Source organism: Pocillopora verrucosa, chromosome 3, assembly GCF_036669915.1.
Source record: "Pocillopora verrucosa isolate sample1 chromosome 3, ASM3666991v2, whole genome shotgun sequence".
Lineage (NCBI taxonomy): Eukaryota > Metazoa > Cnidaria > Anthozoa > Scleractinia > Pocilloporidae > Pocillopora > Pocillopora verrucosa.
In genome coordinates, this window is record NC_089314.1 from 12,929,447 (window position 1) to 12,945,822 (window position 16,376).

The window sequence follows — 16,376 nt, forward strand, 5'->3', positions numbered from 1 at the left end:
GTGGAACCTCCTCCAGTCTTTAAAGAATTCTATTACAGTTGAGGCAGTAGAAATAAAAAAGCTATATCCGCTTTATAATTTGCTCGCAATAGTCAGATTCAGTTTAAAACACATAGCTATAAGCTTGACATCAGGTTTTACTTTGTCCCCTTTCTTCTAGTGTCTCGACAAGTTTCAGAACAATAAACTTAGCGATAACTTGACTATGCAGTCAACTATCCTAAATTTACAAAACTTAATGAAAATCAGAGGGAATAAAGGATATCAATTACGCGGTCTTTGAAAACCGAAAGTTTAGCCTTAAGTTACATTAAGTCACAAGCATAAATGAAAAAGAGTTTATAGTCGAAATAATGGGGAAAAAAGAGGAAAGGCTTCCACGTGGAATGAAACCTTTTGCCTTTTAAATTCAGTGCTGACTTGTGACTGGCCCAGGAGTCTTTGCAGCCTTATCCTTTTGGCCCGTTGACGTTTCTGATATCAACTTTACAGGTTGAACGCCACAGCCATTTTTTTCGTCCGACGCTTCTTGAGGTATTTCCTCTGACGAGGAAAAGGCTTCATTTGCTTCAGCTAATAAGGAGAAAAACACAAAGAGGAATATTGAAAAGCGTCAATAAAAAAAATACAATAAAAAACAATCACACTTTTTCTCCCCGTTTCCTGTTTTTCTTTCTGTAATGGCTGAGCGTTCACTTGGTACCTTCTCTACCATAACATATCTCATTATTTCCTTTTATTGAAGTCAAGTGAGGTGCATTGTCAAAACATACTGTCTAAAAGGGGAAAGTAACAAAAGAGAGAGATCTTAAAAAGCCTTCCAAAATGAGACTAAGAGAAAACTTCAAGATGTGCACCTCTTTTTGAAAGTAGCAAAAATTTTTTTTGCGGAATTAAGCTGTTTACAAATGATAGGGTAAATCGTCATGCACACCTTTAGGAAAAGGGGTAGAAAGGCGAAGCGTCTTTCAGTTTTCGGTAGAAAAAGTCTAACGAAGGCATCCTGAGAGCAATTTTCAATGAATCTTGCCTAATTTTCTTGAGCAGTGTTGAAAAATAAGGCACAAGGCAAGTACGGACTTTTAATGCTTTTTTACCTTTAAGTTCTGATACGCCGAGGTCTGTTTGTGTTGCTCTACAAATAGAATTAAAAATCTGCCCCTCCATCAATTCACGGACACGGATGCTTTGGGTCGCTTCATTTACCTTAGTGCGGAACTGGTAAATCTGAAACAAACGATGTGAACTTATGGGTCCGATTAACATAATGTTTCTTATGTTACATAAATACAGTAGCCATAAATAAATACATAAATACAGTTATGTTACATAAATATAGTAGGTTTATCGGTCTTTGAGACACATTCCTCGACTCCACTATGAAACAATAAAAATCTTAATGGTGCTGAGTTTCTCATCAACTGTTGCATAGATTTCTTGCCTGGCGTTGCATGCCTCTTCCATCAAACCTAATATTTCATTAAAAACTAAATAGAAATTTCCAGTGGCTTTAAAAGCAAAATGAAATTCTGTTTCGGAAGGACCATACCGGAATCAACCCAGGAAACATTGCGTGGAGGTTTTGGACATGGCGTTTTTTACTTTACAATACCTTTCGCCAAGCAGGAGTGCTAATATGGACTGGCGAATGGCAGGAGGGAATAAAGATCCATTTCAACTGAATAGTTTACCAGTGCATTTGCTTTATGTCGACGCTTTGATGTATCTAACATGAGCAAAATCAAGTCAATTCTAGAATCCTCATAGTCAAGGGTGTTCATGGTAGGCTTTAATTTGGAACGTTCAAGATTCTTACCTTGGGCACAAACACCAGAAGCAAAGTGACAGATGTACTCATGATAAGGCACATTGATAAAATGGCATATGGAGCCTCGTGGTGCACAGATCCTTGAAAAGCCAGAGACACAGACGCACCAATAATGGACAAAACGAACACGTTATATATACTTGGAGTCGTTCAGAGCAGGAATAGCAACATTGCGTGTCTCCCAGGCAAGAAAAATACCAAATAACAATAACAAGCCTTTATAGGTAAACACGAACGCAAGGAAATACGTCTTGTATCTGCAAGTACATTGATACAACGCTGGGATAGTAACAATGTGGTTTTCCAGGCTGGCCTGAATAAATAATCAAATAATGAAATTAATTAAGAAAATTAACTAAAATAGTTTCCCAATGAATCAAGAGTAATGTTTAATAAAAATCGCCACCTTCCATTTGTGAAACTGGTACGTCCCGACTCAGATTTGGAAAATAATCCCTATGCAATCGAAATATTCTGATAAGACCACCTTGCATAGAATTAAGTATTCATTGTAGAGTGGTGCCAATGAAGACAGTTTTCATTTCAGGAAATACGTAAAAGCTTTGGCTGTTATGCAAGGCGGCCACTATTATGATCTTGAAAAAAGAATGCCGGGTTGGGAAACTTTTTTTTACTAGGGGTACCCTTAGATGAATCCTATTAGGAACATACCCACCGTGTTGGTCGTTTTAATTTGTTAACATTGTTAAAGTTTCAATACCTTGTTCATGTATAAAACAGAACAGATTTGAACCAGTCTTTTAAATTGCATATTTCCTTTTCAGTTCCTTTGTTCAAGAGCGTCGGACAAGAAAAAAAATCGGAGAAACAAACACAAAGCCTTTGGAATTGTCCTTCGACGCTCTACCACTGAGTTACGGAGAGCTGGAGTGCAAAGCTAAGCTATACACAAGTATGGCCTCGGTAACATTCGATAGAGCATCAGAGGGCAAATCCGGGATTCATATTCCACGTAGCGGATTCAAATTTTTTCTCTGCCCTTCACTCTTAACAAAAACGAATAACATTTTTCATCATTCCATGGTTAAAATTAAAATTTGCCATCTTTCTTGGTCGATTTTTCAATGCGCGTTTTAAAAATGAAATCTCTCACCCTCTCTTCAAACGTTAGTATTTTAGCTTGGAGCGGATCTGTTAAAATCCAGAAGGACAAAAACACCACATCGATCATCAGCAATGCAGCTATAGTAACTAGCAGATGGCTATCCTTGATTGCCTGAAATGAAGAAAGTGAGGGATATAATTTAAAGTTTGAATTTACAGGCTAGCTGTTACGCAGATGGTGTTAAAAGAGCGGTAGATGTAGCCCCTCGCAGACGTGTTTAAACATTTGAAATCATTTCACTCTAATGAATTCTGGGTGAATTACTTAAATTAAAAAAAAAGAGTGAAAAAGGTATGATTTCTCACCATTTTGTCACGACTAAACCCTGCCGTGAATATTTTGTGAACTCTCCAGGTTTTGCTGAACATTGCGCCGAATGAGAGAGAGTATCCAATGCACAACACTGCACTTCGGGCCTGCCATCGAAGATCAAATTTTTATGTTATCTTTAATGGCGATCTCCTGGCTGTAACAGCAGATACAACCATTACGATAGATTATTGTTCAAGGGCAGTTCCCTCCCTCCTTCACTCGGTGACACATCACAAGTCATTATGTCTACTTTTTCCAGAAGAGAGAGACGAGCGCCAGTTTATTTAAAGGCTAGTCAATGCTTCTTTTTCGCATGAAGAAGCAGCGGCGGACTATTTTAGGGTACCACCTCAATGAAACCTGAAACTTAGTTTCGTGTGTTTCTCACTCTGACGGGTCATTAATTGAATAAAGAAAATATATTAGCCTGTTGAGAAGTGATACAGGTTCCTGTCGTTACAAGAATTGTGGTGTTGGAAAAGTTGTCAAAAACCCAAGGGTCTGTAAGGTAAAGGTTTGGATCCCCCCCACACCCACCTCCGGCAATCCGCTACTGGGAATCCGAAATCATAATTTGTCAAGCGAAAGGAAACTGAAATGGGCATTTTCCGTGAAACATAAGAATTTTTGCAACATTTTTAGTTTTTAAAGGTTGTTTGACACAGTCAGCAACACCGCCCAGACGTACATTACAAACGAAGGTGTATTCCTCCACGTACAGGAACCTCACATCGAGTCCAATCAAAATCACAGCGGCGTAACACAACATGCAACCCATAACGATGATGCTATTGAGGTTTGGTGAGGACATCTTAATAACACTAAACAAAATGAAACCATCACGTGACGAGTTAGTTAACAACAACAAAAAAATTTCTTCCTAAAGGTAATTTGGTCCGTACAAAAGTGTTCGAGCTTCACACCGACATTACTTCAACACAGTAGGTCTACATTCTGGAAAAGGCCTTTTGTGTATGTTATATTTCTAAACCGCTCTGGCGAGTTTCAGATCTAAAGTTGCACTATTAATAATAACTTATTTACAGGTCGGAGGCTAACATGCCAATCCAAGCCTCAGGCCAGGTTCAGCTGAATGGGAAAGTTTGAATTTCTATACTTCCATCCAAATGGCTAACACTTTTTAAAACTTCCATCACTGAGCATGCCAAAATATGATCCCATCCCGTCGCCTTTTATTTGATTATACAACTAAACAAACAAAGTTTGAAATGCATGAGTGGGAAACGAAAAATATTTACCTCCGTCCCGTGTCTCACCTCTTTTTACGGTTTTCTATGTTGAAACACAAAAAACCTGATGAACAGGCTATTCCAATAGCTGCAAACCCCCACATAGCTGCTATCAATGGCACTTGAATCTTCATGAACTCTAGTTCCCTCTGTGAGTGATCCATAGGTTGATAATTATCTGAAAGTAGTGTGATAGGATAACGTCATAGAGAAAAGCGCAAATGAGCGCTTGTTAAGAAAATATCTTACATTTCAGAATTCAAAGGCCCCGTGTGATACCGAAATTAAATACTCGACCACCGCAAAACATAATACTCAAGAAATGTGATTTGTGTTCTGAAACGAGAACTCGTTTTCTTTTTCATTATTATTTTTCAAAGGGGTAGGAAAAGAGAGGCATACACTCTACACTTCTGTTATTGCTTTCTCGAGTGCAGAAAATAATAATAATAATAATAATAATAATAATAATAATAATAACTTTATTAACCTCCTCAAAAAGGCTTTTCAGCTTAATTTATAATGTCAAATATGTAAAACTTAGTTTTCCAAAAATACCCTTAAAAAATGCTGTTTTATTTTTACTTTAAATACATCGAAAATTGTGATAGACTGAAACTCATCTGGGAGACTATTCCATAGCTTTTGGCCTCTGAAAGTAAATGCGCGCTGACCTGCAGCTCTCCTACAGAGCGGTATATGTAGGCGATCCCTATTCCTAGTGTTGCAGAGGTGCACTTCCGATCTGGTTTTAAACTTCTGACACTGTAACTGCTTGAGAATAGGTGTAACGTGATCAAATTTTCTCGTTCCAGAAACTATCCGGCCTGCAGAGTTTTGCACTGTTTGTAATAGCTCAATATTTTTCTTGGTAGTATTAGCCCATACCGATGCACAATACAATAATTTACTGAATACTAGAGAATCAATTATAGTGATCAACGTACGCCTATCAAACAGATATTTTACGCGATTAATTTGACAAAGGCTACCTGTATATTTCGAAGTTATTTGAGTTACATGTTTGTCGTACGTTAGATTACAGTCCATTGTAACCCCCAAGTTTTTCGCAGACTTAGATGATGTAATCTCCTTGCTGAGTAGTGTAATGCTTAGATCATCTGGTATCTTCGTCAGAACCATAAGTTTTGTCTTGTCCGGATTAATGAGTAATGAGTAATGAGTAACAGTAGAATGTTCTTGCAACATCATGCGGCAATATTCCAAAGATCTTCTGTCAGCTGATCTGCGGCTTAGGTGGCATCACTTACAGGAAATGAGAGGTATAACTGTGAGTCATCAACATAGCACTCTAACGACCCTACCTTAGGTACAGATGGTAGATCGTTGATGTAGATATTAAACAATACCGGGCCCAAGATTGATCCTTGTGGTACACCATACGAGACTAGGCGGGGTTCAGATGTTTCGCAACCAATTCTCACCCACTGTTTTCTTCCGGTCAAGTAGCTTCTAAACCATTCTGTTGCTTCTTTAGAGGTACCCATTGCACGTAGCTTCTTTAACAAGGACATGTGATCAATGCTGCCAAATGCCTTGGAAAGGTCTAATAACACCAAGGCAGTGACTTGCTTGCGATCCATTGCCTCCAGGGCTAGATCTGACATCAAAATATTGAGTGTCTCTGTCGAATGCCGTTTCTTATTCCCACTCTGGTGTCCACTGAGACAGTTTCTCCTTGCTGCATATTCGGTGAATTTATTTAAGGCTACTCGTTCACATATCTTAGATAGGGCAGGTAACAACGACACAGGTCTATTCTCGTTGGCTACTTCCGGATCTCCACCATCCTTTGGAATTGGAACAATATCAGATTCTTTCTATGATGAGGGAAATACATATGTCAAAAGTGAACTGTTTATGATCTCAGTCGAAATCGGGAGGATAGCCGGTAGAGCATCTTTTACCACTGCCATTTGTAATTTATCTTTCCCTGGTGCTTTATTTGAAGGAAATGACTGTACAATCTTATTGATCTCGAAAGAGGTAGCAGCTCGAAATTGAAACTCATCTTCTTCGGGTATAAAATTGAAAGGGAGTTCCTGATGTGAAGTAGGTAGACCATTGACTGATGCGAGTCTTTTGGCTTCCTCTGCGGCACGTACTCCCACCTCCGTAAAGAATTCATTAAATTCCGTCGCAAGTTCTTTCATATCCCTAGAATAAGTTGAGCACGACTTCTCCCTAGTTTGTATGCAATTCCGTATCGCCTTCCACCGTTCACCAGAGCTCTGATTCTTTTTAACCTCATTCTGGACATACTCCTTGTCCGCCTCGCGTAATACCCTCTTAACGTCGTTACGACAGTCCCGATAATACTGCCAATCCACAAGAGCACCCGTCTCTCGCGCAATTTTATGAGCTTGATGTCTTTTTGCCATTTTCTCTTTGATCTCTTCATTTATAAATGGACATCTCCGATTTTTTATTTTAATTTTCTTAAGACTTTATTAAAATGGAGCAGTTTCTCGTTTACATCGTCAGACAAAATGTTTTCATACCAAGGGATCTTGTTATGGTCGCTCAAAAAGCTCTGAGGATCGTAGTGCTTATAGCTCCTAGCGATAACGTAAGCAGCCGGGGGCTTAGGCATCCTTAGATTTAACTCAGCGAAGAGTAAATAGTGATCACTGATGTGAGTCTCCACTATACCGATGTCCACGGCTGTTGCCGGGTTTGAGCTAAAATGACATCAATCAGAGTTCTAGATGTTTCCTCACTCTTGTGGGCTGGGTAATGAGCTGATTCATATTTAGACTTGTTCACAGGTTGTTTAATGTTTTTGATTTAGAAGAACTAACGAGCAAATCACAGTTCAGATCTCCGACCACTAGAATAGGTAGGCCATAAACAAGTGCTTGCGTATAACGGTCCCTGAAGTCTTCAAAGCAGGCAATATCAGAATCAGGAGGCTTGTAAGTGACGCACAGCAAGAATGACTCAAACGTTTTGTGCTTAACTTGCATCCATAATTGGTGAAAACCAGTGTCTGATATTCCGGATAGGTCTTTAAGTACTTTAGACTTCAAGGTTTTGCGCATGTACAGGCACATCCCACCACCAAACTCATTCTTTTTGTTTCTCGGCCTGTCCAGTCTTGACAAACTGTATCCGTCAATTTCGATCTCGGCGTTCTTGACACTTGAATTTAGCCAAGATTTTTAAATTGTTAAGATTGCATACTTCTTTTCATCCATTAAATCCCTCACTTGAGTCAAATGCTCTCTTGTCTTCAACGATCGCACGTTCAAGTGTGCCACGGTTGCTTTTGATTTCTGAGAATTATTTCCATGGATTGTTGAGTGCAAGGTCCCATGAGAGGTTGTCTTAGTTGCAAAGATGTCAACTGGAATATTTAATAAGTTACTTTGGTTTGCACCACGCCTTTTCTCTTGGAAGTTTTGTTGACGCTCTACACGAATAATAACATCGATAGGTCTATCGTTTTGCCGTCTTCGGTGGTTTCTCCCACGTTGTCCTCTCCTCGGAGCGAGCAAGTTGAGATTCTTAAGTGTTAGCCATACTTGCCTTGACAAGGGCCGGTACATTAGTCCGTGACCAAGGTTTTTGCTTGTCGATTTCCAGCAATTCGGCAATGAAAAAAGGAATTTCTCGTATACAAAAATTCGATAAAATTCAAGAGCCAAAATCTTTGCAGCCACATGGGCGCATTGGGTATTCAGATAAAAATAAATAAATGATAAATGGTTATTCTGTCAACGAAATAATAAAGTATATGCTTTTGGAGAAGACTGAATAGATAAACAAATGAAACAAAATAAATTGCTAACACTTGGATTGGGTCTCACAATCGCTTCCGAGATTAAGTTCCATCCTTGGCGCTTATGTTGCACAGCATAATAATAGGAAATGAAGTATAAACAGCGCTGGACCGTTGCGCTAATTTCTCCCTTATCGGTGATGAATTGATACTATATAACGTTTTCTGTTTGTTTTCTTTCACGAATGGTAGTAAGTAAGTGCATAATTACTACTCAACTTTACCTTTCCACAAAGTGTCCTTGAATTCATCATATACCACGAATTTATCTTGTATAATATGGTACTCACCAATGGGAACCAGCGCCGTTCTATCGGCTGTAGAAATGAGTAATATATATTTTCATAAGTGTGGTCAGGATCATAGACAAGAAGGGCGTCGCTCAGAGGAGTTAAAAATGAAGTCTATACACAAATCACATTAACAATGCTAGCCTTTGTACTTTCTATGGCACGGTAGAAATAACTAAACAATAATTTCCCAAGGTGCACTACGAAATGTTTCTCTCACCTCTCTTTTTTCCTTCGTACATTTTTACAGACTCGTCTCTTTTTTGGAAAGCATTACAAGTGCATTGCAAGTGCATTGCAAGTGCATTGCAAGTGCATTGCAAGTGCATTGAAAGAGCATTGGAAGTGTGTTAAAAGTGCATTGCAAGAACATTGCAAGTTCATTGCAAGAGCATTGCAAGTGTATTGCAAGTGCATTCCATTGCATAAATCGAGGGAAAACTCTCTATTACGGTATCCAAAACATTATAATGAGAAGTAGCTCATTTCACCGTTCTTAAAACAGATACCACCTTTAAACAAATCAGACCTTGAAAACTGCTACTATTTGTGTTTCGTTGAGGGTATCAAACAACACACTTTCCGAAAACGTAAGAATGTCATTTTCATACTTTTTCATTCGGTCTGGTTTCCCAGTTTCTCCTTGCTCTTTGACGCGAACTCTTACCTTGATATTGCCTTATTATTACGATTCCACTTCTTTCCTCATTCTTAGTAAATGAAACAGGTCCCTATGTGTGAAAGAAAAAGTAACGGAGCTGACAGCGTATTCTTTCCTCATTCGTTTAAGGGGCAAGGATGCAAATTGGCTCAGCTTGCTCGCAATTGCGAAGCATGCCTAACAGCCTAAAAATATTAATTTACGTGACCTTCAATATTTTTCCACTAGTCCGTGAAGAAACATCTTCTCGTGAAAGGTAACAATCATCATTCCCATCAAATTTCACATTTTAACACATTGTTAAGATCATGCAGAAGTAAAGTACTGCAAATTACCGTGAGTCCTTCAAAGCTGACATTACGTAATTTGAGTTCTATGGTTTTCGTTATTCGAGCATTTCCAAGGAAACTTTTCACATTCTGCTCCAGAGGCATAGAGTTTGGCAGTTCCTTGCTGCTTTCTTTCAAAGCCAGCATAACGCCCCACATTGTATCAAACGCAATGGTCATTTTGATTTTCTGTGATTTGCTTAAGGCTCCCACATCTGGAGTATTAAATATTTGCCTTAAAGTCTACAAAAGTAAAGAAAATAAAGTTTTGAGCGACATGATGCTCACTTTAGACAGGCATAAATACGTCAATAAACGCATAAACAAATATTTGAAAATGAATAACTGATCTAGTATTCAAACGATCAATATGATATGCACGAGGTACTGAATGAATGAAAGAAAACAGAAGTGTGATAGAATAGATAATTGCCAACTGACTTACAGCCTGAGTGACTGACTGATTGGGTATGTTCGATTGAACGAATGAGAATGTCGATGTAAGGGATGAACAAATGAATGAATGAAAAAGAGTCAACTATCAGTCAGTCTGTCGATAAATCAATCAGTCAATAATTTAAACAATCGATTAATCAATGTGGGAATTACTACTTGAAATAAGTGTGTCCATTGTCCATGAATAAGTGGATAAAAAAGTGAAATTTATTATCCATTCAATGCACTAAACAAAACTATTTTCACCAATGAAACCACTTTAATTTAAAGTACTCTGATAATGGTCCGTCGTCACTAGATATTATTTTATGACTCTTACCAAGCCTGAGGCAGTAGTTGTATTCTCATTACTGCGATATGTGATGTTTTTGTCGAGTATGAAAATTCTTTCTGCCACTCGTTGGTATTGTTCTCTAGTGCAAAGGCCGGACCGATTCATAAGTAATCTTTCAATTGTGGCGTAGTAAACCCAAAGGTCGATGTTTCCAGCATTTGGATGCAAGATCCAAACAAACCCTGGTCCAAACAAACCCATTTTGAATACCTATAGCAAGAAATTACTAAATTAACGAGCATCAAAATCATGCATTTAAAGAAAATACTCATACATCTTCCTGGAAAGGGGTCGGTCCTATGCTCTTCTCTAGTAGCCCCACCATTTGAAGAAAATATTCGGTCTCCAACTGGAAACGATGAACGAAACATCGACTCAACCAAGCATAAAAGCAGAAATCTAGATCTTTTTTATTCGCAAGTCCTTTGAATGAAGTCAAGCCCTTGTGGAAAATTACTCGCATATGGATGTGCTATCAAGACTCTCTGTGAATCACTATTCTAGTGAGGGACAAACATTGTCGATTTTCACTCAATAAACTATACAAGCTAATTTTTCAAGTCAAGTTTTCAATGTCACCTTACCTCGCAAAATACCAGCGATGCTCCTCTGCTACTGAATGCCCCAAAGAATATTTTGGAATCTAAATCCTTAATTACAAATAATAATCAATTCATTATTGATGAATATAACTTTTAAACTCGAATTTAAAATGCAAAAGTTTACAGGAAGAAAATCGTTGTAAGTTTTGCGAGATAGAACCGCTATTCAGACAGGGGATTAAAGATAGAAAAATAAGAAAATATATAATGCACAGTTTTCGCTAGCCTTACTCGTGAATTAAAAGACGAGTTAATAAAATAATAAAGATGTTGTTGTCTAGTACAGGTTCATTACCATTACCTTAAGTTTTCTAAGCTTGTCCTGGGTACCCTGGTTTATGCCAAAAATATCAATCGCTTCATGGCCAATTATCGTAAGGTCAGTGTTCATCGTAAGGCTTTCAACATTCTGGAATGAAAAATTGTTAAAATCAAGACATATCTTATGGCCGATTGAGTTACATGGAAATGCAAATGTGAATAGGTGACATTGTGCATTACTCAGTCAAATTTTATACATACGCCTAAAAAACCCTTTTTATCATATAAAATACGGTGTTATACGAGGATTTCCAGCGCTGAGAAAAGCTCTAAAAGGTGAAAAAATACGATAATTTTTTTCACGTGTGTTTGATATCGCCACGTCGTTCACCTTCGCGCCACTCTGTCAGGTTGATGTATGAATGGCGAAGCTTTCGCCATTCTCAATGCATGGTCGTTTGCCAAAATTTTCTCTGACAATGACTGCTAAAACATTTAAAATTCGTATCACTCACAGAAATTAAAGTTCAAAATTCCCAGAAGGAGAAGAAAACCAAACCCCCCCCCCCCCCCCCAAAAAAAAAAAACCCCGAAGATTGCGTAATCAGTGGCTTTGGTGAAGGCATTCTTGCGGCTAAGTACGAAAATCATCAGTGGAAGATTTGCCACAAGTTCAAACGTCAAGGAGAAGACACTAATATCGCTAAGAGGTAGCATAAAGAATAGATTACTTAATTGTGCTGGATAAACCACAAACTGATGAAGGCATTTATCTTCAGATCTGTGAAAGACGCTTTTTAATTGGCATCTGAATTGGATCCGTACCTTAACATAAAAACCTCCCGTCTCCAGGAGATCATAAACAATCGCGAATCTTTTCCATTTAAAGTGGTTCATCATCTTTAAAACGGCTTTGAGGTAGGGAAATGGTGCTGGAGCGAATGTGAATCCGTATGGATCCCGTCTCTCTCTGCCATCACCAGTTGTTGTCAGATACGTAACCTATTACGAGGAAAATGAAGAAGGCCATAATGACGTAATTACTTCTGAGCCGAGCAGAGAGGATATTTCCATAGCGTCGATGAAGCCTTACGACTTAATAACAAGCTCAGTTAACGGCTTTAATTTTGTAACCTGGTTCAAATCGGTTAAGAAAATCCGGTTTAAACAACGTTTAGCTCAATTGAACAATTTAACGATCACTGGACGGATTAATGAGTCGGCCGAAGCTAGATGCATGTATTCTGTATAACGTACGGTAAGAACGCACTGATTTCATTCCTTTCATTTCGTTTTTGGCAAGTGTTCGGTTATCCTTCATTTTTCATATACATATATTGTATATATATATATACATACATATATTATATATATATATATATTCACACATATATACATACACGAACATGTATACATACACAAACATATATATACATATATACATACACACACACACACACATATATAAGTCGTTGTTAATTTTGTATGCAATTAATTTATCTTGCTTCGTCGTCTTTTTTTTGAGAAGAAAAGGTCATGATCATTGCAAACATATATACACACACACATACATATACATACTCACACATATATTTACACACGCACACGCACGCACGCACGCACACACACGCACACATATATAAGTCGTTGTTAATTTTGTATGCAATTAATTTATCTTGCTTCATCGCTATTTTTCTGGGAAGAAAAGCTCATGATCGTCGCTTTTAAGAATTTTTCGGGGCTCAAGCATTTGACCTTTTTATGCTTTTCATTTTATTTCCTTTCCTGGAGCCCTAAAATGTTTTATTTATCCCGAGTTTAATTGAGATTCTTGTTAACGGTGGAGTAAATAGCATATTTGCAGATCAAGAACCTTCAATTAAGCTCATTTAGAAGATGTCATCAATGAGGTAAAAAGCCATTCAAATATTTATCAAACAACTGACTAGTTCATAAAACAGATTTCTGAAATGATCTGTTTATCACCATTGCATCGGGTAAGCAATCAAACTCAATGGAATACATCTGTTTGAGATATATATAGCGACCGTTCATTATCTCCCCTCACCGTTAACTTTCGGTAATATCTTGCGATCATAAGAACCCAGGAGGCCTCAGAAGAAGTTTGAGGTCCGAGCAGAAGCAAAGGGAATCCGCCCTTCCTGTACCTTAAGGCATGAGTGGCGGAAGCAATACTTGATATAACATTTCCCTGTTGAGAAGAAAATGAATAACAAACTTTTTGACAAATCTTTGAGAAAATGTAACGCTTTCAGTGTAAAGTGCCGAAAGACTATGTCTATCCCTGGTTTTTTTTCAGGGATGCTGTGAGACTTTGCTTATTCACAAAGAAATATAGCAACTTGAAAGAGAAACGGCCGTCTTGAATGACTTCATGGGCCCTCATCCCGATCAGCAACAGATTTAAATCAGGGGTGACGTAATTTCGTGGTAAGAGAGTAAATAGAAAGATGATTGCGACGAGTGAAGGGTAAATCGATGTGTTGTTAATCATATTCATCAGCATTTTCCTTCTCACTTGGTTGCCTAGGTTATATCTGTGCATCTTTATCCACCCATTTTCCTCCCTTACTTTTTAAAAGAATTAAATTTTATCTTATTTTTATTTATATCTAATTGGCAATATTAACAGGAGCAGGGTTGAACAACAAAAATGTTTCGCGTTATATTGTGAAGGACTGAAGTAGTCGACAGTTAACCTCCGTCGTTTTCAACCAACTGTTTGCAACGTGTATTTCCTGCAGCAGCATGATAAATTATTCCTGAATATGAACATTTGTACAACTTACTCTGGTATGATAAGAAACGATCCTTATTTCGTACTTTTCGAGGAAATCTTTCAAGCTCGAAGAGTTTTTTGCGACATGAATGGCGTGTGTGATTCCAAGTTGAACCCCTCTGTCTTTATCCTCGCTTCTTTCCAGCGATCCAATTATGAGCTCTGTTTTGTCAGCGTTACACTTAAGTGACAAAACAACACAGAGAATACCCAGGGTGGAAAAGACCCTTGTGCTCCTCATGTCAGGGCTAAGTAAAAACAATTTGACGATGTTAGAAATATTATGTAGCTGTGACACCTCTGTCATTTACAAAGTAATGAGTATGGTCTTACCTTAGGCCCCGCATAGCCTAAAACGAATCGGAACAGAATAAAATCTGGTAATTACAATAAAAAAAATGCACTTGCAAAGGCCGATGCCTTGGGCTTTCGGGCAGGAATTTCCTGTCTTTTCCAATGTTTTAGTTTTCTCTTTATCATCGCAACAATTTGTTTCTTAAGCTGAAAAAATAAAGCCCGGAAACGTACGTATGTACATATTTGCCCTAAGTGTGCAGGTTGTGCCTTGTAGACATATAGGCTTCAACGGAACTCGATCTCCTGATATTTCTTTCGTTGCCTCTTTCTCATTATCTTCAAGGGATAATAGTGATTTTTTTCTTAGGCTAGAGAGTAAACGTGCTTAGTCTATTTTTATTTGTTAGTCAGAAAGGTGCGTGTATTTTAGCAAATTGGTTTGCAAATTTCTGACTTCAATTTGAGAAAACATCTGTCATATAATTTTAGTATACGGTTTGAAAATATCGTTCATATGCCTTGAGTAATGAAATGAAATTCCCCAAATACCTATAGAAGCTCCTGTCTCTGATAAAACGAGCGCCAAGTCAAACGCAACTATTTCTAAAGCCTCTATATTTCAATTGTGTAATTTATTTTGATTAAATAGAGAAGGTTGAGTCATAAGACATAAGGTAAGCTACAGTCCTTAATTAGAATTCGTTGTTTGTGAAGAAGTCAGTGTGGATTCCAAAAGGAAGTCCTTAAAAACAAAAACTAACAGGTTGATCTCTGAAAGGACTGGGTTTTAGAACTGAAATGTGTCAAAATGTTTTTCTCCATCCTCTGAGTCTAAAAACGTTTTTATGACACCGTGGAGAGTACAGGGGGAAAACTGTTGTTTCGTCTTGTGTCAGCTGTACTCAAACGAGTAGTAATCATTTTGTAACAAAGGATTCTTTGCATAGAAATAAAATGAGATGTAAAATTTTATATTGCAATATTTTTTATATTACAATATTTTTGATATTACAATATTTTTTAAAAACACTTTTGAACTGTTGTGTTAATTATCGTGAAAATAAAAAAATGCATTTTTTGATAAGTCAACGTAGACTTACTTTCAGCATTAGTTCGTAACTAGTTGAGCTGTATTTGTACTGAGATTTTTTAACAAATTTTGAGCATTCTTCCGTAAAAAAAAAGATATCTTGCGAAACATGTCTCACAAAGGAAAAATAAATAAAATTTCCCTTGGCTGCTTTACCTCTTTAAATCTTCGACACGCACATAGGCTTGACACGTAGAGCGAGAAATCTTTAAAAATAATAGTTATTAAAATATATTGTTTATAGGTACCTCTGTAGGAAAGCAACCTTAATTTTCAGTTGGTAATGATCCTTGGTGGAACAAACAGTTTCTGGAGCGCCCAGGGAAAGCGAAACAAGTTGTTTTGAAAAGGAGTCCAATTGCGTCAGTGAATTATTCAATTTTCGGCAACTTTCTGATGTTCCTACGCCAAATAAAAGCTTATGATTCGTTCCTTAAGCAAGTCATTGTTTTAAAACGGCTGACCATATTGATATCTGGCCGACAGATGTTACCAACCTATCTATTCATGTTTGCAATTTTATTCATCGACTGACTGTTTAATATTATTTTTAGAACGAGTAATCCTCTGAAAAAAATGGAAAAGTATTCAAATGTATTAAGATACTGCTTTGTATTTCATTAATCTCTCTATTGAACCCTATCGCGACAGCATATTAGCTGGCTTCAAAGCAAATACATTTAAGCAAGGAAGGAAAGGACTTGGTGGCTGTTATCATTGATAACTACGCTTGGTTCGATCAAGATCTTGCGTTAAGAGAATACTGCTCAGAAGAGAGGGTTACAGCTCATTGAATATGATATTTTGCTGTCGATTAGGCTGAAAGATCCATTAAAGTTAGATCTTAAAATATCTGGGATAGAGGGAGAAAAAGGAAAATCTCACAATGCAGGGGGTCCTCTCTGAGTCACGCTTTGAAGTGGGCATTAAAACGGGCC

General features: G+C 37.7%; 1 pseudogene; it reads right to left on the reverse strand.

The window, feature by feature from the left end:
• Nucleotides 1-409: 409 nt before the first annotated feature.
• LOC131786533 (gamma-aminobutyric acid type B receptor subunit 2-like) lies at nt 410-14,398 on the reverse strand (annotated as a pseudogene).
• Nucleotides 14,399-16,376: the final 1,978 nt, after the last annotated feature.